The 24,954-nt window shown below is 38.2% G+C and overlaps 1 protein-coding gene and 4 non-coding genes across 5 annotated transcripts in view; 3 read left to right on the top strand and 2 right to left on the bottom strand.

Annotated features, from left to right (window-relative positions):
* The window catches only part of LOC135205614 (uncharacterized), a 141,333-nt gene that overhangs the window by 70,233 nt on the left and 46,146 nt on the right, over nucleotides 1-24,954 (top strand). The window lies entirely within an intron of this gene.
* On the top strand, nucleotides 69-150 carry Trnas-aga (transfer RNA serine (anticodon AGA)). The gene has a single exon. It is a non-coding gene; the product is annotated as a tRNA-Ser (tRNA).
* On the top strand, nucleotides 2,094-2,175 carry Trnas-aga (transfer RNA serine (anticodon AGA)). Its single transcript has one exon. It is a non-coding gene; the product is annotated as a tRNA-Ser (tRNA).
* Nucleotides 2,978-3,059, bottom strand: Trnas-aga (transfer RNA serine (anticodon AGA)). The gene has a single exon. It is a non-coding gene; the product is annotated as a tRNA-Ser (tRNA).
* Trnas-aga (transfer RNA serine (anticodon AGA)) lies at nucleotides 10,682-10,763 on the bottom strand. Its single transcript has one exon. It is a non-coding gene; the product is annotated as a tRNA-Ser (tRNA).

Here is a 24,954-nt window from a genome sequence, read left to right as displayed (position 1 = left end):
CTTGCTTATTTTGGTCTTTTATTATTTTTTTGTCAAGTAAGCTAGTTGAGTACTTGTAAGTTTTCTGTGCAGTGATGGCCGAGTGGTTAAGGCGTCTGACTAGAAATCAGATGGGATCTTCCCGCGTAGGTTCGAATCCTACTCACTGCGAATTGTGAGATGATTTTAGAGAAAGTGATATGAAATTAGACTGAACTGGTAGTGCTTACTGTTTGTTGGCTGAGAAACATACCGTTGAAATGTTTCAAATAGGAAACTGTTAAAAATAAAATGACATTGTTGACAAGCAAAATGTTCTTACATAGATAGATGACACAGTCTGGAAAAACAACAAAGAATAAAGGTGACCTCGCACTTTTTTTCTCCAGCAGCAAGCTGTTGCCGGCCAAAATGGAAAACTGGTAGTTTTAGCTCGAGATTTTTGCTTCCCGACTGAACGGGAAGCAGCAAGCACGAACCGTGAGCGACCGCAAAGTGTAAACAAACAAGATGGCTGCTGCTGATAGGACGTACTCTCAGACCTTTGGCTTCACTTCTCCTGAGCCACTCTCGAACCCACAAACGTTTTTTGTTACTCTTGCCATGTAAGATTCCGAGAAAACACATCACTGCAGCACATTTTGCAACAGTCCAACAATTTCTGGGCGCCATGATGATATCACCTGATCAGTTTTGTTTACTTTTTTTCCAACTGCTCCTTGAAACCATGAGGTCCTAGTGTGACGGTACAACACTTTTGCTCGTGAGCATCGGCTGGATGCTGGCCAAAACCGCGAGCAAGAAATGACTAGTGGGATACGAGCTTAAGAAGTTCAGCATCATATAGTAAATTTATGTGGGGAGAGGAGAGACAGAGAGAGAAAGAGAGAGCGAGCAAAACAGGTTTGGTAATGGGATACCATATGCACTGCCAACTCTGTGAATACTGTTGAATGCCATGGGTAATGTACTACAATCTAAAATTGTACCAGTGTATACTGCAGCGTTGCATTTTCTTTACTCCACATTCCAGTCTAGCCCATCTTTTTTAAACATTTGTTTACAAGTGCTATTCTCTCTCTCTCTCTTCTCTCTCTCTCTCTCTCTCTCTCTCTCTCTATATATATATATATATATATAATAATATCTATATATATATTAGATCTATATCTATTATCTATATATATACTTACATCCATATCTACATCATAATTATATTATATATATATATATATAGATATAGATATATATATTATAGATTAATATTATATGATAATATATTATATATACATATTAATATTATATCTATATAGATATAGATATAGAATATTACTATAGTAGATAATATATATATATAAATATATTATTAATCTAGTAGATATCTATATCTATATGATATATAGATATATAATATATATATATATATATATATATATAGTATAGATATAGATATAAGATATCGAATATAGATATCGATATCGATAAGATATCGATATCTATATCGTATCTATATATATATATATATAGAATATATCTATATATACTATATATATATATAATATATCTATATTATATATATAGAATATATATATATCTATATATATATAGTCTATAGTATATATAGTCTAGATATCGATATAGATATAGATATATATATATATCATATATATATATATATATATATAGATATCTATTATCTATATCTATATCGATATCATATCAATCTATATATCATATATATATATATATATATATATATATATATATATATATATATATATATTTACAATTGCTCACAGAATCTCTTTCTCTCTCTCTCTCCAGGAGAAATTGCATCACAATTTTCAATTTCATATTGGACCTTGCTTTTATTTTTTCTTTATCCATTAGACAAGTCATCATCATTGCTTAAATGGCCATGTAACATATAACACCCATAGTGCTGATGTGATGTTACAGCAACACTTGTAAATTTTCTCAGCCCTGCCAGAAATAAGTTTTTGTATTTTTAATTAATAAGCCTGAAATGATTTGTTTGGGATAATCTTCGTTTATTTTGATCTTTTGTAAAGTTTTTGCCTAGTAAGGTCGTTGAACGCTTTTATATCTTTTGTGCAGTGATGGCCGAGTGGTTAAGGCGTCTGACTAGAAATCAGATGGGATCTTCCCGCGTAGGTTCGAATCCTACTCACTGCGAAAATGTAGGTTGATTTTAGAGAATGTGATATGAAATTAGACTGAATTGGTAGTGCTTACTGTTTGTTGGCTGAGAAAAATACTGTTGAAATGTTTCAAGGAAGTAATTGTCACAAATAAATGGCCGTTCCTGGCAAACAACGAAATTTCATGAGGTTCTTACACAAAGATAGGAGATGGCACAGTGCCACGTAAGAAGCTTACTGAAGCCTTTATTTTGGATTACTACTTAAAATATGCTTCATAGGTAGGAGAATGAGAGTCTTGAAAAATAATAAAGTCTTATCTGGAAGTTCTGCTTCGTATGCAGAGAGAGAGAGAGAGAGAGAGAAGCAAACTTCTGTACTATAGTGTTGCATTTTGTTTACTCCAGATTCTAGCATAACTCATAACATGTGCTCACAGAATCTCTCTCTCTCTCACTCTCTCTCACTTTCTCTATCTCTCTCTCTCTCTTCAGCTGAATCTGGTGCACAGTTTGTAATTTCATGTTATACCCTGCCTTTATTTTTTCTTAAATCTATTAGCCAAGTCATTATCATCACTTCCAAAGCCACGTAGCATAAATCACTGCTGGAGAAAAATAGGCCTAGTGTGAGGCTACCTTTATTCTTTGTTGTTTTTCCAGACTCTGTGTCATTTCTTATCTGTGTAAGGACATTTTGCTTTCCAACAATGTCATTTTATTTTTGACAGTTTCATATTTGAAACATTTCAACAGTATGTTTCTCAGCCAACAAACAGTAAGCATTACCAGGTCAGTCCAATTTCATATCACTTTCCCTAAAATCATCTCACAATTCGCAGTGAGTAGGATTCGAACCTACGCGGGAAGATCCCATCTGATTTCTAGTCAGACGCCTTAACCACTCGGCCATCACTGCACAGAAAACTTACAAGTACTCAACTAGCTTACTTGGCAAAAACATAATAAAAGACCAAAATAAGCAAGAATTATCCCAAACAATTCATCTAAGACTTATTACAATACAGTAAATGCTTTCTGTCGTGATCGAGAAAAGTTACAAATGTTATCGTGATCGAGAAAAGTTACAAATGCTACCTTAACATCAGAATAGAACAATATTTTAGTCAAAAAGTCTTACAGGCATTAAATGTGAATCTTTTTTAGTATAAAAATAACTCTCCTTAACATGCATTATTCAAACAAATAAAAAACAAAAAAATCACAGCACTATTTTGTCACAAAGTCGTACAGGCAATGAATGTGAATTTTTTAAAGACAAAACATTTTCTAATAATCATTCAAACAAACAAAACTTGAGCATATACACAACACATTAATGCATATCTACATCCATACATCATCTACATTTGGTCCCAAAATCCTTTACATGAATATGTAACCACTCCTGGAGAGCAGTCAGCACCACAGGAACTGGAAGACTCAGACCTACATGGATGAGAACTAAGAAATGAGAGGCTGGAGATGAGTGGAGATTAGTGAAGTGAATGCACATGACTCACAATGAGTAGCTGAATTTCAAAACGGTGATTAATGTTACGTAGTCTTGGAAGTGATGATGTCGACTTGTGTAATAAATTTTCAAAAAAATATAAGCGAGGTATGACTTGAAATTACAATCTATGAGGGAAATCCAGCTGGGGAGAGAGAGAAAGAAAAAGACATTCTTTGAGCACATGTAACAAATATTTGTAAGTAGTGTGCACTGCATTCCTTTACTAAACCTGTACGATTCCCTCTGCCCCCCGCCCCCCACCCTCTCTCTCTCTGCATAAGAAGCAGAAACTTCAGATAAGGTTTATTATTTTTTCCAACTCTCCATTTTCTTCTCATCCTGAAGCAAGCATATTCTTATTCTATGTGGAAGAACCTCATGAAAATTTTGTTGCTTGCCAGAAATGGGCATTTATTTGTGGTAATTTTGTTCTTGAAACATTTCAACATTATTTTTCTCAGCCAACGAGCATAAGGACTACCAGTTCAGTCTAGTTTCCCCCTTAGTCGCTGACCCCTTGACGTGGGTAGGGGGCTTAGGGACCAGAAGCTGGGCTCTGATGCCTGGTGGGGTTGCTTTCTCAGTGGTCCTTGGGGCCCAGCTGCTGATCCAACTAAATTAGTCAGAACTTTTCCTTCTTTCTGTAATTTTTTCTATTTTACTACATCCTTCTCCTTCATGTAATATTTTTTATTAGCATTTGGATTAATTATGTGGAATTTTCCACTTTTGTTAAATTTTACTGCTTAGGTGAGTCTGTTTTGGAAGGGGTTTGCATTCGAAGCTAATTGTGGGAGTTGTGGTGGTTGAGTCGCCACCTGATATGGTTTGGACCCAAGAGGTAGTGATGGGACCCTCCCATTGCTACCTTGAGGGCGGAACCATCTCCAAACATCAGCCCATCGGAATCCAGGGGGGGTTGTGTTGTTTGGGATGGGACTCCTGGCTTTTGTCCGGAAGCCCACCAATACGTTTGGAGTGGGGAGTCTGTCCCATTAGTGGGGGCAGAAACTCCAGCAGGCGGATAGGCTTATACGGGGCCACTGAAGGCGTATTGGTGTTATCCGTAAGGGTAGGGTATGGGTGGACTATTGGGAGTCGACTCTCACTTGTGCCATTGGTGGAGAATTTGAATACCTGACTGACCCACGATACTTCTTGATATAACCAAGCAGTCTTACAAGTATATTGAAAATATGAATATCGACCAATGTTTGCCCTCCCCTGGATCAGACGACTTAATGCACTGGCGACAACTTCAGGCATGGACACGGATATGAGCTTGGCTATCACACGAACCATGCACCGCGATACCGTGCTATTAAAACTGGTGGATTAGATGTGAATAATAGAGTACTTATTGCACTAATGTAAGCTGTCGTTGGGACTACGAGTGCTTACATAGTGTTGCAAAACAGTTTGGTAAGGTGGAGAGGATTAAGATGCTTCTAGAAAAGACAAGCAGTCTTTTTCTGCGTACATTAGATTTTTTTCTCCCAAGAAGCTAGTGAGGCACAACTGCGATTAAATGGCCACATTCTAAATGACTCTGTTCTAAGTACCAAGGTGTTTTCGGTGAGGAATTTGAACGATGAGCCGTTTGATTGTTCCTAAGGACGAAGAATGTGGCCACAGCATACACCAGGACGCTTCCTCCCCCTATATGGCATGTTGCCAGTTATAAAGAGGGAAAGGAAAAATTTCATTAAAGCGGCTGAATGTATTGAGAACAAAGTGGGTTCTATTCCTATCGGTAATCTGAAACGATATGGAAAGAACTTGCTCATAAAAAGCAGGCAATGAGACGCAAGCGTTTTTATTATCAAAGTTCAAAACCCCCTAAAAGTGGAAATATTGAGGCTATCACATCACACAGATTTTTAACACGCTGAAAGGGGTAGTTTATTCCCGAGACTTGCATGTTTTTAATGAGGAGATTCTCCTTAGGTGCCCTCCTTGTGTCTTTCTTGTAAAAAAATTGGGAGGGGATGCAGCTATGCTTTTAACCTTAAACTCCTCCAATTACTTGCCTGATACCATCAATGTTGGCCATGAGAGGATGCAAGTCAAAAAATATAAAAGAAACCCATAAACAATGTCGCAAATGCTTTGAATATGGCCACATTCAAGACTCGTGTGGAAATAATAAGAGATGTTCTGTGTGCTCTGCTGAGCATGACAATTTGGACAAGTGTGAAGCAGCCCGTTATTGTTTCCAGTGCAAGGGTGATCACTCTCCAAATACTAGGACTTGAGCAAGACGTGTTGGCAGTGGCTGATAATGAACATGTGGTAATGGGGGCTAACAAGAGTGCCAACTCTACCTATGCTTCTGTAATAAAGTTGATGAAGAGTTCTAGCAATGAGAGGCCACAAGTAATTGAATCTAACAGTAAGCATCGGAAACCTGTTTCTCCTTGCAATGAAAAAAATCAGAAACTTGAGTCAGCACGCGTTATGAAGCCCAATACTAAAAATTGTTCTTCCAAAAGCATGGACAATTTATCTTCTCAAGCTGATACAAATATAACGGTAGCACATTCAGCCCCTAAGCAAAGTCTGGAAATGGGCACAAATAAAAATTTCACCAAGAAGCAACCAAAGGAGTGGTCCAAACTAGAGAGATCTAGCTCGGATCCATCAATTATCACAGTCACTAAGAAACCTTACAAAACCACAGCTGCATCCACCAGGAAGCGTATAAGAAACTCGTCCCCGAATAATGAAAGTTTTATCATAAAAACTTCAAATGGGTACAGTGTTCTGGAAGAGATCTCTTCGCCAAGGAAGATAGTTCCGAAAGCAGATCCAGTTCAAAGACATGCGAGTTTCTCATCAGTCTTTGCGCCCCAAGACTAATAGCAGTAGTGATGCACATAATCACAGTAAAAATCCTGAGCATCAGCCTCGAATTCAGAAAGCTGTTTGTCAGCCAAGAACCCTAATCTCTGATAAAGATGAAAAGGGATCAAGAAAAGAACCTCTGATTAAGGAGAATTTTCTCTCCACTAGGATCAGTACTACCCTCCAAAGAGTGGGAAGTAGTACATTACCACCTTAACTTCAAGTTCGATGTCCTTCAGTGGAAACTGTAAGGGTCTCAGAGCCCGGACAGAAGACTTTTAAAGTTTTAATGCATGAATTCAATAGGGATTGTATGCCTGCAGGAGACTATGTTAGGTAACTCTCCTTATAATCCTGGACTTGATTATGCTATTTTTAACTCTTTTCCCCCAATTGGTGATCGTGCCCATGGAGGTGCTGCAATTATTGTTAATAAATCTCTGCAGCACTCCACAATACAATTAAATACAACTCTACAAGCTGTTGCTGTCTCAGTCATATTAGACAAAAGGATAACGGTTTGTTCATTATACCTCCCACCAGACCTTTCTTTTAACATTGGAGATATTCAGTCCTTGATTAACCAACTTCCCACTCCTTTTCTCTTATTAGGAGATTTTAATGCCCACAACCCCCTTTGGGGAAGTCGGTGTTCAGACAGCAAAGGGAAAATAATCGAGGACCTTATGACACGAATGATGTCGCCCATATAATAATGGGTCAATGACCTTCCACAGCATTCATAATAATCATCTCTCTGCACTGGACCTTAGTATTTCCTCAACAAATATCCACCTTGACTTTAACTGGTCCGTTAATGAAGATTTGAATGGAAGTGACCATTACCCGATCCATCTGAAATATGTTGTAAATGCTCCATCTGAAACATTACCTAAGTGGAAGGTAGAGGATGCTGACTGGGACAAGTTCAGTAAAGGAGTCAATCTAGATAGGGAGTTTGAGTCATTTCATTCTCACCTGGATGCCTATGACTACTTCATTGAATCCACTCTGAAGAGTGCTGAGGGCTCGATTCCCAAGACAAAAGGTAAACCTCATAGACCTGCAGTTCCCTGGTGGAATAAGACATGTGGTATTCTGAGGAAAGTCACTAGGAAGTGCTACCGACGATACAAAACTAGTGGTTCCCCTCAGTCTATAATCTATAATCTATAATCTATAATCGTGCGTTAGCCAAGCAGCGGCGCTTTTACAAGAAAGCCAAAAGAGAGAGTTGGCTTTACTATATCAATGGAATCAATTCCAGAACTCCAATGAGAGATGGTGTGGCGCAAAATCAGGAAACTAAGTGGAAAATTTGTTGCGTCACCATTACCCTCATTAAAGGTCAATAAAACACTGATCACAGAGCCCACTGAAGTTGCCAATGAGCTGGGAAAACACTTTTCTCAAGTTTCCAGCCCTGACAATTATTCTCTAGAATTTCAAAGAAAGGAATCGGAATGCCGAAATGACTCTGAAATTTGAATCTGGAAAATCTGAACCATACAATCACCAATTTTCTTAAGAGAATTTCGGGAGGCCCTCTCATTCAACTGAATCAACAGCTCCAGGGGGTGATTCAGTTTTATATGAAATGCTTAAACACATCCCAGATGATGCCAAAAAAGTATCTACTTAAGATTATAAACAAAATATGGGAAACTGGAATTTTACCCAAGGATGGAAAATATCCATAATTGTTCCCATAAAAAGCCTAATAAAGACGCTTCCAAGCCACCAGCTATAGACCAATAGCTCTTACAGTGTGTGGTGTAAGCTGATGGAAAAAATGATAAACACCAGATTAGTTTGGCACCTGGAAACAAAAGGACTAATATCTCCATTTCAATTTGGTTTCAGGAAAAATCAGTTCCCACCCCCTTGATCCCCTTGCTGAGGCTGACCAATCAAATCCAGCAAGGATGTGCCAAAACGATGTCAGACTATCGGCGTATTTTTCGACCTTGAGAAAGCATATGACACTACTTGGAGAATTGGCATCATAAAACAATTGCACAAGATGGGCATATGTGGAAGAATGATTAAATTTGTATATTCCTTTTTAACAGAGAGATTTTTTAAGGTTAGAGTGGGCAACACACTCTCCCAACCTTTTGTGCAGGAGGAGGGTGTTCCACAAGGAAGCGTTTTAAGTGTAAACACTTTTTCTGTGGCAATAAACAGTATAGTCCAACAAATATCATCACCTGTTCAATGCTCACTTTTTGTTGATGACCTTGCAATATAAACTGCACAGGATATGATGCCTTGTCAGTATGTAAACATCTGCAAAAGGTCTGTTAATGCCATTACAAAGTGGGCTGATGAGAATGGCTTTAAATTCTCCTCCTCTAAAACAGTTTCTGTAAGATTTACTAGGTGCCAGCGTGTGGAAGAGGTTCCCACACTCAGTTTAAAAGGATCTATCATTCCTTATGAAAAATGAAGTGAAATTTTTCAGGGAATGACCATTGACCAGAAATTGACATGGGCCAGCCACATAAACTCCTTAAAGATTAAGGTTAAACAATCTCTGAATATTTTAAAGGTTGTTTCTGGATTTAGTTGGGGAGCTGAGATAAAAAAATCCCTGCTGAGACTATATGACTCGTTGTGTAGGTCCAAGCTAGACTATGGCTGTCAGATTTATTCCTCAGCTTGTCAAACCAGGCTGAAGGAACTAGATGTTGTACACAATATGGGGTTGAGAATATGCTCAGGGGCTTTTAGAACTTCGCTTGTTGAAAGCATATATGTTGATACTAACCAACTTCCCCTTGATTTGAGAAGGCAAGAACTAGGATTAAGGTACATGGCTAGAATTAAAAGTGCTCCCAAAAATCCCTCTTTCCAGGTGCTGAGGGAAGCAGACTCACGGGTCTTTTCTGGTATAAGAGCCTCTAGACCATTCCAAGTTAGACTAAATGAAGATGTTAGGGGTAATAATCTTAAATCCCAGAAAGTCATGGAAGTAAAAACATCCTGTGTATCCTCCATGGCTTATTCCAGAAGCATCCGTGTGCAAAAAAGCATTTAACAAAAAAGACTGTCCTGAGGAAGAGATTAGGGGAAAATTCTTGGAGCACGAAACTGACCATACTAATGTGACAAAATATATATGGATGGATCAAAGTCGAGTAGTGGTGTTGGCTGTGCAGTTATCCTTGGTGATACAGCATATACAGCTAAACTACCTGACTTTGCATCCATATTCACAGCAGAATTAACAGCCATAGTCTCTGCCCTGGATATAGTTGTTCAAAGTAGCGACACTAATTTTGTCATTTACTCTGATTCGAAAAGCACTTTAGAAGCTATTAAAAAATTCAATAGCTTCCATCCGTTAGTTCAAAAAGTTCAGGAATCGCTCCTCCATTTGTATTATTTGCGTAAATCTGTCTCTTTCTGTTGGGTCCCTTCACATGTGGGGATTTGCGGAAACGAGATGGCAGATAGGGAAGCGAAAGCTGCTAGTGTCTCCTCAGAAACAGCCTTTAGTAAAGTGCCTCATACAGATTTAAAAGGTCCTTTTAGGTCTTATATTTTAAGCAAATGGCAAGAAAAATGGACTTCTCCACATCTTGCCAATAATAGAAAGTACAGAAATATTAGAAATAATATATTGCCGTGGACTTCGTCTTTCCAGTCTGATAGGCGAACAGAAATAGTTTTAAGCAGACTGATGATTGGGCACACTTATTTGACCCATCAGTTTATTTTAGAAGTGGGCAGCCTCCCAGAGTGTGCTTGCGGTGGCGAGATGCTAACAGTGGAGCACATTCTGGTTGCTTACCCCAGATATTTTAACCACAGAGAGAGATATCTTAGGGGTAAATCCCTTTGTGATATTTTGGGAGACGAAGGAGATATTTCTGCTCTCATCTCCTTTTTAAAGTCTATAAATATTTTTTATAACATTTAATTATTTTTTATCTATCACATTTATTAAGCATTTTCTTCGTTTATTTCTTCATTAATTCATTCATTTCTCATATGGTAATTTATATATGAACCATTTTCTTCATTCATTTATTAACTCATTCATAATGTAATATATTTAATCTCCATTACGGCGCTGAAAGGCTTCTTTGGCCCCAGTGCCTGGGCTTTTGCCCTAAACCTCATACATCCATCCAGTCTAGTTTCACATCACTTTCTCTAAAAGCAACCCACAATTTCGCAGTGAGTAGGATTCTAACCCATGCAGGAAGATCCCATCTGAATTCTAGTCAGACACCTTAACCACTCGGCCATCACTGCATAGGAATTTAGAAGAGTTTACCAGTAGTGAAATCTACAAAAATACACAAAGGTAAGACTTAAAAGTATAAAATTAGTCTTGAGGGTCAAAAGCTACTTTAAGCCACAATTTTTCATTCAAGCAAATTATACCTTTTGCCCATTCTCCTTATACTAAATTAATTTACAATTGTGGAAATAGCACTTATTCCAGTTGTACAACGAATAGTAGGAATTTATTATGTACTTTTCGTATTTTCATCAATATGGTCAGTGTTGTCAATAGTATTTTCATTATCAGGAGAGGATAAGAGGATAATTTAAAAACTAAAATATTTCTACAAGGAATTAATCACAATTAAACGAATCGTAACAACAACATGAGCAGCTAGAGTGAGAGTCATTCTGTAAATATTGTGGGAAACGGTACTTAATAAGAATTCTGCCAGGACTAGGTTAAAACTAAGGAAGGATGGGTTTTTGGAATTTGGCTGGTTAAGCAACTTTGTCTTTGCCTCTGTTCATATTTACAAGATACAAACCAATATTTGACTCCCCAGTGTTCATTCTCTCTCTCTCTCTCTCTCTCTCTCTCTCTCTCTCTCTCTCTCTCTCTCTCTCTCTGCACATAGTGTTCTCAATGAAAATACAGCTATCAGTTCCAGATTGCTATACAATATTGCTAAAAGATGCCCAGTGTAATGAAAATTGCGATGCCAGCTACTGTGAGTACATTCCCATCTTCCAACTCTGTGAACTCTTAAGATGGCACTATGGCATCTCAAATCTTTGGAAAAGCCCCACATGAAGTTTGCTTTTGTACGGAGAAATGGGCAACAGTTTCCTCCTTAGTACTTTGCAGCATTTTGGCTTTTTTGTATCACCCAATTTCATAACATTGTCTCCTGAAAACCGTCCGATATTTCACACTGAGTTGGATTAGAACCTACACAGGAAGATCCCATTTAATATCTAGTCAAACGCCTTAACCACTCGGCCAACACTAAACAGAAAATATTGAAGTTTTCCACTAATTAAATCTATAAAATCAGAGAAACCTAAGACCTACAAAGATAAAATAGGTTTCAAGAGTGAAAAGAGACTTCATGTTACAATTTTTCATTCCAGGAAATTATACACTTTGCCCATTCTCCTTTTCCTAAATTAATTTTAAGACTGCAAAAAATGTTTTGCATGCCACTTTTACACGTAATAGTAGGCTTTTTTTTATTTATATAGATTTTTAGGCATACATGCTGGGCACTGGGGCAACTAAGGCCATTCAGCGCTGACACGGAAATTAACAGTAAAAAGGATTGAAAGGTGCAATAGGAAGAAACCCTTACAGTTGCACTATGAATGAATTGCTAGCGGAGAGGGTGGATAGTAAGATGGAAGAAAGAGAACAAGAACAGAGGCACAGTAAAAGGAATGAAAAGGGTTGCAGGTAGGGGCCGAAGGGACGCTGCAATTACCTGAGTAATACCTACAGTGCACCGTATGGCACTACCGCCCTACGAGGGCTCGTAATAGTAGGAGTACATTATTGATTCAATGTGTGTGATCTAAAGCAATTCTCATATTGCTTTAAATTATAATTTTGATAACCATAATTCTGCATCATTATCAATCCCTGGAATGACGTCTGCATCAGTAGTTAAGATTCTACATTTAGGTATCGGGATGGTGCACCTGGCACTCTCCAACAAACTTGATCTGGCATAGGTAGTACCCCAGGAGTATCTACCCTACTACTCCTTACTAAGCCCACGCAAATTTTCGCTGCGAGTAAAATTCGAAACTACAGAGGCGATCCAGTTTGGTGTCTATCACCGCATGAAAAGCAAAGAAAATGTATTGACAATCTTAACAAGAAAACACTGTTTGAAACCGTTGTTCTTTTTTAGTAACCTCCTATATTGTTGGGTTAAGTAAATATCATAGAAAAACTAATTATAACAACATAACTTATGATAAAGAAAAATACTAAAGTCAAACGACTGCCACTATATGCTATCGATTTCCAAACATTTTTAAAAATTAAAACAACCTAAGTTTGACGAGGTAGAAAGGAGAGCACGTATACATGAGGAGGAAATGGATGAAAAAATGCGCCAGAGTTAAATGAGTGTAGTCGAGGAATTTTAGGAAAATCGACCTAACTAATTTGCAATAAGTTAAGCTTGGCACAGTTGTACATCGACCCATTCTGATAAAAATATTAAACGTCCTTATATATTGGAAAATGGCGGCAGATTGTCGCATTTTCGTCTTCATCTTCGAAATCGTTCGAGTTACAGAAAATATGCACGAATTAAGATATATTCCTCATAAAAAACAAACATTTTTCATACAATAAGTTTTTCTGAAAGACGAAAAATAAAAAATAAAAAAGCTAAGGCGGAAAATTTTTTTGTCGATATTTTTTCCATATGCTTGATCGAAAACCAGTCAGCATTACCAGGCTATACAGGACAGCTTAATAATTATTTAGAAACTAATATATATATATAATATATATATATATATATATATATATATATATATATATATATACATATAAATTATATATATATATATATATATATATAATATAATATATATATATATATATATGTATATGAGAAATTATAAATTTAATGAAATATTTGCAGACTCTATTCCAGTGTTCATAGAAAATTCTGATGTATATCAAAATAATATAGAAATTTTCCAATATAAATGAAATCAAACTTTCCAATTCAATTTGGTTTATATAATACCAAATTTTAAAAATTTCTGAGTTACCAGAAACAATTACCTGCCAGATTACATCACAATATGCAGTGAATATTAACTAATGCATATCTAAATTTAAGAGGTTAGAGAATATTTTGTTAATACTGAGAAGATAATAATAATAATAATGTTCATCTTCAAAAGTAAAGTCAATACATTCTGATTCTGTTCTTTTTATGCAATATTTAAATGACATATTTTTCTAATTTTCTAAAATATAGTACTTTACTCTTACATCACATAATAGCTGGCAACAAATTGTTTCTATTAATAAATTATCCTCTTAATATCAAAAGTGCTATATACGTTTTAACCATGTTATTTCACAATTTTCCAGCTCAGTATTCTGGTTCTTCTAAAATGATTTCAATTGAGTTTTCACGATTAGTTCCTTGGCTCTCTTCCACACATCGCTGAGCAGCGCATACCAAACTGTGCACATTTGCACCTATTGTTGTAAGCAACCTTACAATTGCACGAAATCAGGTTGAGCCTGTATCGATGAGGACTTTTAGCATGTTCATTAGAATGGCCTAAAGAAACCGCAGACCAATTTTCATGTTTCCGCAAATTTGTTAGGTCGTTTGGCGTTTTTTTTTTCTTCTTTTTTTTTAACTAAAATTCCTCGATTTAGCATGCACAAAATTTCAGCAAGTAGTTTTAGGAAGGTAGGGAGAGGTGATAAAAAGTGAGTGACGGCAGACGCAAACGGAAAGAGTAGGCAATGAATAAAGACAATAAAAGACTGAGGTACAATTGCGAGACAGAAGGAAAGCATGTAGTACAAACGAGTTCCGTTCCAATAGCTCATTTGTAAGTTCAATTTGTTTGCAAGTCCAATAAAGTTAGCCTAGGCACCCAGCATTGTAGTTATCCTTTTGTAAATTGCAGTAAAAACACTCTCCGGAAAGATATTTCAGTCTCTGTACGTAAAATAAAGTTTCTAATAAACTAAAATCCTTCATTTTTCCTTGAAAAACTGGCAGTAAAACACACAAAATAAAGTTCAATTATCTTACATATAGTGTGGTCACGCAAGTATGTATCTTTAAAAGTTTGTAAGCTGAAAGTAGCTGGCTGAAGAGGGGTGTCAATACGGTTATGTTTGGATGATGGAAAAATTTCGAAGAAATGGGTGAGAGTTAGAACTGTTCCTCAGTATAATGCTAAAGTGATACGGGCAACTGTCAAGTTTAGATGTACAACTTTATTTAGTTAGTATATACAAGGGAAGATGTATGGTAGGATTTTAATCGAGAAGATAAGACATGATATTAGATTAAAATGGGAAGAATAGTCAGGGTTTAGACATGAAAGGTGGATCAATGTTTGCTATTCAAAAGTTACATAAAAAAATCTGAAGGGAAAATGGTAAGTTGCTGACAGCAATAAATAATTTTTGCTATGGAAATGAAGTAAAGTATCTAGATGTGAATGGCTGATTTGCTGAGTGTGTTATGTTTCAATGATGTTTAATATCTTTATGAATGAAGTGGTGTGAGAAGTCGGAAAAGGGGCAGCAGATGTAGGAACATTTTGCACGATAAGAAGGTAGGTCATGAATGGAGTGTGGATTGGCTGGTTTTTTGCAGATGATGCCGTACCAATTAGGGATAATGATGAGAAAATGAACAGACACACTGAGTTTGCAAGAGGAGAAAGCTGAAAGTAAATTTGAGCAAAGTAAATGGGAGTCAGGAAGGGCCAATGAATGGTCATGTGGATGATGGAAAAGTGGGAGAGTAGATTCGTATAGGTATCTGGGAAAGTGTTGAATGATGGTAGGAAGAGAAGAGGTCAGACACAGAACGAATAAGACGATGAAAGCAGCTGCATGTGTGTAAGTGACTGGGCGGATACTTAGAGTGTCTTAGAAAGCCAAAGTTGGAATGATGAAAAGATTGTGGACTCTCCCTTCTCTGTGTAACTTAAAAGTGAAGGTTAAACGAAAACTAAAGAAAATGATGAAAACTGTAAAGAAGAATTTGGTCACGTGGAAAGGAGAGGGAATGAAGGATTAGTTAACAAAGTTTAGGATGGGATTGACAGATGGCGCGATAATAGGTATTGGAAAGGAAGGAGCTGCTCAGGACGCGAGAGAAATCATATGAGACTGTTGAAGAACACAATGTGCGGGATGGTTGAATGTGCTGCTCATGAGTCTTCTCTGATGGTATAAAAAAAACAGCGAATGTTAGAAGATTTCTGCTAGCGGGTTTCACCAACGATTCAGATTTCCAAATATAAATCTGGCAGTAATAATCCTCTTTTCTTTTCCCTTGGAGACCAATTCCTACCTGGGGAAACTGTTGAATGATTAAAAAAAACACAAAATATTCTTTTATATCACCAAGAACGTTTGGCGCACTTCTGGAAAATAATATTCTTAACAAGATTTCACAAAGGCAAGTAATAAATAAAGGAGAATTAAGTCTGATGGTGTAAAGATTAATTAACCGTCATCCTAAAAATCAAACAATCTCCTGCTAAATTCAAGATTTTTTTCAAGTTGTTATATAAATTCAATTAAGACAACTATTCGCTTAAAGTTTCTTCTGTTCCCAATGACTACCACAATTTTCCTGTTTGTGAGGCATATTTTTACCTTTTTTTCCAGGGTGAAACCCTCTTTTTCATCTTCCTGGGCAAGGTAAAAAAGTTAAGTATATCTTAGTTTTACCAGACCACTGAGCTGATTAACAGCTCTCCTAGGGCTGGCCCGAAAGATTAGATATCTTTACGTGGCTAGGAACCACTTCGTCACCTAGCAACGGGACCTACAGTTTATTGTGGGATCCGAACCATATTATACCGAGAAATGAATTTCTATCACCAGAAATAAATTCCTTTGCTTCCACGTTGGCTGAGCCTAGAATCGATCTTCGGACCACCGGATTGGTAGCCGAGCGCGAAAACCACTCGTCCAACGAGGAGCTAAGGGCAAGGTAAAGGTACAAGTATGTCCTCCCCATGCGCCTCGTAGCTTAACGAGCTACTTTCATCCTAACTTCCGCAAAAGAAAATCCAAATGCCATATCCATGAACAGGAATGCATTAAAGCCGCAATGCATGTTGTGCTATGTAGGCAAGTCTAATCAGGCACTGTATTATGTTACATCGTATAGTATAAAAAAAAAAACTATATGAATAAACCTAAAACCCCCCAGATGCTGAAGCCTTGCCGAGGATGGGGGGCTTAGGGTTCAGCAGCTGGGCCCTGATGCCTGGTGGGAACTACTTTCTTGCTGGGCCTTGGTGCCCAGCTGTTGATCCAACTAAATGAGTCAGCCCTTTTCCTTTTACTAAAACTTTTCTTCCTTCTGCTTCCTCCTCCTATAAGGCACAGATTTTATGTTGATGACTTGGATTGGTTTTGGACATGATTTGGACTTGTTCATTGGATTTGATGGAGGGTGAGGATGGTTGGCATGCCCCCTCACCCGTAGAACTCGAGTACCTAACGTGGTCGAGCGAGGGGAAAGTTTAGATATCAAACCCTTCTCTCAGTGCTGGGTCTGATCTCGACGGACATCATGACGCCTTAAGCACTGAGGGTGGGGTGTATATCTGGGTGGTACCCCTAGGGCAGCCCTGTATGGGATAACACTGTCCTCTAAATGTGGCTCCATGGTGGGTGGGGGGCTACCTGGACGAATCATAAATTGTACGTCTTATGGAGACACTAAAACCTTCGGTTGACGACTTGGGCAAGGATAAGGACAAGGAAAATTCTGGTAATTCCTCTATTGTGACTTTGGAGCCTTTTTCAAATGAGCTCCTTGTTACAAACATTTTGTATGTAAAACCAGTCCCTTTAGACTGGAATTATGAAACCTTATTTAATGAATTTTGTAAATTTGGGAACGTAAAAGAATTATGGAATAGACACGGCAAAAATTATGCTTGTTTTGAATTTTGGATATTTTTCAACAATGAATCGGAAGCTCACAGAGACTACAGAGAGTTTAGGTCAGACTCTATGAGTGTTGGACTTGTAGAGGCAGAAGAGGTCCCTAGGTATCTTGAGATATATAGACCACCAAACTGAAACTAAAGATTTCGAATAAAATAAGTAAAACCTCCAGATCACCAGACCCAGCTAAGTGGTTGATTATTACACACATGGTGAGAGAGGCAACCTCTTCAAGGTGAAAAGGTTGGTAAGCCAGAAGATCGGCAATGTTGGGAGCCCAGAAGTAACTCGCTTTGGGCGTAATAGTTTTTTAGTTCATGCCAAGACCAATGTTCAATCAGTAATGCTCCTAAATTTAAAGCTTGATCCCGAAGGTATGATAAAAGAGGTAAAACCTCACTATAATTTTAGTTATGCAAAGGGTGTCATCTTCAATGAAGATTTACATGAAATGGACGAAGAGGAAATTTTGGAGATGTGTCCAGACGTGGTTTGGAAGGTTTTCAAGGTGCCCCGCTCGTCTATGATTATTTTAACATTTGTAAGTCCTTTTTTGCCATCTGAAATTGTTCTTGACAATGAAATTATGAAAGTTCGTCCGTATAGACCGAGAGTGCTCCAGTGCTTTAAATGTTTTGGCTTTGGACACTCCTCAAATGTTTGCACCAGGAATAAACTTTGTGAATCGTGTGGCAATCCTGAGCACGAGGAATGTTCTGAACCAGTAATTTGTGTGAACTGTAAGGGTGAACATCGAGCCCGAGATAAGAAATGCAGTGAATTTAAAAAAGAACAGGAGGCATTACTTAAATCTATTGCTGAACACATCAGTGTGGGACAGGCCAAGAAGCTGTTGGGAAGGAAAACTTATTCAGATGCCTTGAAGGCACAACAGCCGGATATTGCTACTTCTGGTGCCCCTTCAGGTGGTGCTCCCCGGGGGTCCCCTAATGGGGTTTCCCATGCCCTCTCTAGTGGGGCTCCCCGTGCCCCCCCCTGTTGGGGCTCCCTGTGCCCCCCCTGGTGGGGTTTCCCACGCCCCCTCTGGTGGGGCTCCCCACGGCCCCCCTAGTGGGGCTTCTCATGGCCCCTCTGGCGGGGCTCCTCATGTTGTAGAGACTCTGGTCAAGCCAGGGGACCCTGTTGGTTCAAGGGTTCAAGCCAGATGTCAAACTGTTGACGACTTCTCTCTGACAGGAACATTGCCTGACATTGAGCCCTCACCTGATCCTGTCATTACAGTGCACCGTGGAGATGACGGTGAGGAGATAGAGGCCCTCTTTATTCGCCAGAAGAGGGGCCTTTCTCCCTCTTCGCCTCATTCTCGGTCACTCGGCCATCATAGGAAAAATAAAAGCAAAACTGGAAGGGCAAGTGAAGGCCCATCATCTAAAAGATCTATATCACCCAGATCCAGATCAAGTAGTTCTGGTAAAACTGATAAGAACTCTCTCACCAGGACTCAGATTCCTAAATTGGTAGAAAATTTTAAGATTCCATCTTCTAAATAATGGGTCTCATGCAATGGAACATCCGTGGCTTTATACCAAATAGAGAGCAAGTTCGGGTTCTGTTTAAGGAACATAATCTATCTGCGATGTGTCTACAAGAGACAAAGTTGGGAGAGCACACTCCCAACATGGGTTTTAATTATTCATTTCATAGATCTCCATCCCTGATAGGTGTACGTGCTCAGGGAGGCACAGGCATCATAGTCCGTAAGTCTGTTAATCACAGGGTTGTTCAATTGAACACTGTGTTGCAGGCTTGTGCAGTTCAAATTTTCAATTATAAATGGATCACAATTTGTTCTCTCTACCTTGATCCATCATTGGAAAATAGATTGCAGGACGCGCAGGGTAATCCCCGTCAGCTAGAATTAACCGATCTACAGACGTTAATAGACCAGCTTCCTAAACCCTTCATTTTGATGGGGGATTTTAATGCCAAGCACACCCTCTGGGGAGAGCCAAACTGCGACCGCTGGGGTTTAATAATAGAACAGCTGCTTGACTTAAATGACATCACTTTAATGAATGATGGTTCCCCTACAAGACGATGTTTTTCATAATACTGACTCAGCCATTGACCTCACTATATGCTCTTTGTCTTTGAGGTTAGATTACCAGTGTGTAGTAGACCAGAATGATCATGGCAGTGATCATTGGCCCATTCACTTAAAGTTTATGAAAAATATTCCATCTCCATGTTTACCAAAATGGAAGGTAGGGGAGGCTGACTGGGGATTATTCAAAAAATCTTCTGAAGTTGATCAAAATATGAAAGATTTTCAGAGCCCAACATCTGCTTATGAGTATTTAATCAGTATATTGCTGTGTGGTGCCATGCTGTCTATTCCTCGAACTTCTGGTAAGCCTCGGCGTCCTCTAGTACCTTGGTGGAGCGATTCATGCGCCTTGAGCCGAAAGATAACAAGAACTTGCTACAAGAGATATCGTAGATATCCTTGCTTGGTAAATAAAATTATCTATAAAAGAGCTCTTGCTAAGCAAAAGAAAACATTTAAGCAGGCAAAGAGGGAATTGTTTATCAGATATATAAGTGAATTAAAATATGATTCACCTATGTCGTTTGTCTGGAACAGAATCCGAAAGCTGCAAGGGAAATTTTCTCCACCTCCCTTGCCTATATTGAAAATTGATGGCTTCCTCATATCTGATTCTGGAGAAGTTGCAGAAACCTTTGGTAGGCATTTCTCTAATATATCTAGTGCCCTACATTACTCTCCTGCATTCAGGAATGTTAGGGACGGTACCACGGTTGTTCCTGCTGTTAGTTTAAATTCAGAGTCGTATAATCTTCCTTTCACGATGAAAGAATTAGATCATGCAATCTCGTTATCTTCCCCAACATCTCCTGGGGAAGATGATATACTATACTCAATGATTTTTAATCTGCCTAGAAGTACAAAACAATTTCTTTTAGACATTTTAAACAGTTTTTGGCTTTCAGGAACTTCACCAGAGTCTTAGAAGATTTCGATTATTGTACCTGTTTTAAAACCTTTTAAAGATTCCTTCCTTCCTAAGAACTATAGGCCAATTGCTCTAACCAGTTGTGTTAGCAAGATTTATGAGAGGATGGTCAATGCTCGACTTGTTACTTCTGGATTCAAAGAATCTTTTATCTAATCGGCAGTTTGGCTTTAGGAAAAATAGAAGTACTTCTGACCCTTTGATGTTCCTTACTCTGGAGATACAGAATACTTTTGCTGTGCAAAACCTGACTGTTGCAGTGTTCTTTTACCTAGAAAAAGCCTACGACACTACCTGGCGAGGGGGTATCCTTTTGCAACTTGTAGAGTGGGGTGTTGTGGGTAATTTATTCTATTGTCTGAAAGATTTTTTGTCAGAACGTTACCTGAAAGTAAGAGTGGGCTCTTACATTTCTTCTGCTTACCCTCAAGAAGAAGGGTTACCTCAGGGAAGCGTCCTTAGTCCAACACTCTTTAATGTAGCTGTCAACGGTCTACTAGAACAAGTTCCTGTCGGGGTGCATGGTCTGGCCTTTGCTGATGATTATGCAATAATCTGTAGTAAGTCTACAGCTGTCGAAGCTTGCCAAATGATCCAGACTGCTATTAATGCTTCAACATCATGGGCCAATGCTAAAGGGTTCAAATTTTCACCAGAAAAAACCAAAGCTATACGATTTTGTCGATTAAGAAGAGTGGAAGAGATCCCTACACTTTTTTTAAATGATTCGATTTTACCTTATGAAGATAGCATTAAGTATCTAGGTGTTACATTTGATAAAAAATTAACTTTTACTCAACATGTTAATGAAGTTGTATGTAACGTGAAGCTTCGACTTAATATTCTTATAGTTGTGTCTAATTTTAACTGGGGGGCAGATCGAATCACGCTTTTGAGGATGTACCAGGTTTTATGCCTAAGCAAAATTGATTATGGTTGCCAAGTTTATGGTTGTGCGTGCAAGACAACACTGCAGAAATTAGATGTTGTCCATAATATGGCTTTACGTATTTGTACGGGAGCCTATAGAAAGCCTATATGTTGAGTCAGGTTTTCCCCCACTATTTATCCGTAGGGAGGAATTAGGCTTGAGAGTCATATCAAGAGTACTTACGTCAAAGCTAAACCCTAACTATAAGTACGTTAGAGAACCAACTGACAGAGCCCCAAATAGACCGAGACTGCCAAAGCCGCTTGAGGTCCGACTAGCAAGCTCTGCCAGGGAGGTGGGATTACTTCCCCCTGCAGTAGCTGAAATTTCGCCCTCAAAGTTTCCTCCTTGGAATAGACCATGCCTAGAAATCTGCCCAATTAGGGACAGCAGGAGCAACAGTTCTGGTGATCAGTTGAGGGGAAGTTTCTTGGACCATGCTTCCGAACATGGTGATTCTCATCATATATATACTGATGGCTCGAAGGGTTCTGATGGTGTTGGTTGCTCTGTAGTGACTAGTGGTAATATCATTAAAAAGAAACTTCCTTCTAATTCTTCTGTTTTTACAGCTGAACTGCTGGCAGTTTTGACTGCTCTTAAATATATTTTTTATAGTTCTTGTACTAACAAGGTTTTTACCATTTTTACCGACTCTTTGAGTGTTTTATCTTCTCTAAAAAGCCTAGTCTCTTGCCACCCTTTAGTGCAAGAAGTACAAGATTGGTTTTATCTTTTAATTAATAGAAGAGGATTTTCTGTTAGATTTTGTTGGGCTCCGTCCCATGTTGGAATTGTTGGGAATAAGCGAGCCGACGCTGCTGCTAAGGCTGCAACTAGGCTTAGGCACATTTCCAACATGGGCGTCCCTGTATCTGATTTTAAAAGTACCTACCATTCGATGTTATGGTAGAGACCAGTGGCAGGCCCACTGGTCTACTTTAGATAATAATCTTGAATTAAAGTCGATTAGGCCTTCTGTTCATCCTTGGCCTCATAGCCGGATGGATAGAAGGTCTGAGATAATTTTAGCTAGATTACGTATTGGCCACACTAAATATACTCACGGGTATCTAATGACGAGTGGAGCGGATAGGCAGGTTCCTCGCTGTTCCACTTGTCATGTGGATTTGACTGTGGTGCATATTTTGGTGGAGTGCCCTCATTTTGAAAACAAACGTAGAGCTTGTTTGCTGGCAAATAAGTCTCTTGGCGATATTTTAGGTGAAGGTGCTCAGGCAGAGCAAATTATGACATTTAAAAAAAATATTGGTCTTTTTTATGAATTTTAATTTTCTCTTAATTGTTTTAGGTTTCTTGTTTGGTTTTTATGAATGAATGATTTTTATGTTAATCGGTTGTGTATGTTTGTTTGTACAACAGTGACTTTTATTCTTAAAGATATATATGCGCTGAATGGCCCCTCGGCTCCGGCGCTTGGCTATGTGCCAAAAATTTTATAATCTAATCTAATCTAATAAACCTAAAAGCTTACTGTACACAATACATATATGGCCACATACACATAAATATCCTTTACGCAGAGAAATAGTATGCATGAATACGTGAACAAAAGCGCAAAATATTACTAGTATAAACATAACTAACATCAACCTGAAAGTAAAACGTGAAGGCCATAACAAAAATTGACACTGCAATGAGAGTAGTAGATTATGTAATCAGTGAGCAGTTATTATAATTCCTTTAGATTGACACCTTGAGGTCGACGGCCCTCAAATATTACTGCTTTAACAAGACTATTAAGACTGAATGAAACTTCACTCATGGTGTCAAGTTTCATACACTTATAGACTGTGCTTATACCGAACATTTGAACGTATATCTTCAATAAATGCAACGCACCACCTCCTAATACCATCTCAATAATAATGGACTGTTGTTTCAATGACCGATGTTTAATATAATCCCAAAAGCACAAGCCGTTTCAGTTACAGAGCAGATTCGCTTTGAATTTTAATTTGGGAATTAAGATGTTCAAATTTTCAGATCCCATAATTGCACAGACAGACAGACAGACAGGCAGCAATGCATTTACCTTGAAAAGGTAAGTGCTTTGATAATTATCTACCTGGTTCACAAACAGCTTTAGATCAACTGCTTTTCGTTTCCGAATCGTAAAATAAAAATAACTTTACTCAACAGTTAAGTCTAAAAATATGCAGAAACAGTACAGAGAACTCGGTTAAATCAATTCACGTGATCTGTCAAGTTTAGAAATTTCCTCTTGATATCTTATAATATATGGAGGCAATACTATGTTAAAAGATAAAACTTTAGATGGATTATATACGTCATGCTAAAACGGGCTTAATCTTAAACATGGTTACTCACATACACGCATATACATACACTGGACCTCAACACAAAGATACAGAAGCGTGTTAATGAATTACCAACAAATGTGGCGACATTCAATCTTGGAAGACTTACTTTCACAATTAAATAGCAGCTGTGAAAGCAACGCAAGACGTCATGCCGAGCAACAAAACCAACACTGAATTTATCGGTCACAACAACAGAGGTTTTTTACTTGCCATACCTGTGTTACTCAGTCTGAGCTTTGGGGTCGGGGGGGGGGGGGGGGGGGGGGGGGGGGGGGGGGGGGTGCTTAGCAGAAGTATCTGCTTTGTAAAACCCTGGAGATTTCGGCAGCTCGCCCTTCCTCTCCCGGGGGAGGAAGGGCGACATGACTTGCATGATTTTATACATTTATGTTTAAGCCATGATTTTTATAGTTTTGCTTGATTTTTGAATGATCTTTGTTCTCATTTTTCTTATTGATTGCGTATGTGACTTCTTTAAGCGCCCCCCCCCCCCCTCTCTCTCTCTCTCTCTCCTCAGGATAGGATATTGATGATTTTGAGGATATTGATGATTTAGTTATTAGAATGAAAATGTAAAAAATAAATGTGCATGTTAAACAGTTCAGAACAATTATTTCTAATAAAATATAACGCATTTATTTTAATTTTCGTCGGTAAAACAACGTACCATTTGACTGTAAATTTTAGCACGCGCCATGAGTAAGCTGGAGGTCGGATTACGCCTTGTTAGAATGCATAATCCTTTTTGCCCCTTCTCAGCTGATAGTAGGATTGTTCTCACCAATGGGTATATTGGCCAAACGGGTAAAGCACTGGAAAAAAGAACAGAACAGCATTAAAAAAGATATGCAAAGGGAAACTGGTATATTTGCACATGTTAGCGCGAACAATCTTTCCACAAAACGATTAGAGATGAATAAACAAAATTCTAATATATAAAAAAAGATCCTGTAAAACAAGTTCCCCAGGCATACATTCTCATTTACTGGGCAATGTTTTTTTTCCTCTATTTATATCAGAAATTCTTCTTCGTTTGACCCTTTCTTGTTCCTGATTAGATTTGGCACATAGATGAGGCTTCTCGAATGCCAGCGCGGATGGAATTACTTCTTGTGACGTCGTGGAAAACCTTCAAGCTCTCTCTCTCTCTCTCTCTCTCTCTCTCTCTCTCTCTCTCTCTCTCTCTTATATATATATATATATATATATATATATATATATATATATATATATATATGTATATATATAT

This window comes from Macrobrachium nipponense, chromosome 24 (assembly GCF_015104395.2).
Source record: "Macrobrachium nipponense isolate FS-2020 chromosome 24, ASM1510439v2, whole genome shotgun sequence".
Lineage (NCBI taxonomy): Eukaryota > Metazoa > Arthropoda > Malacostraca > Decapoda > Palaemonidae > Macrobrachium > Macrobrachium nipponense.
Note: the sequence above shows the minus strand (reverse complement) of the source record. Positions and strands in the feature narration are given on the sequence as shown.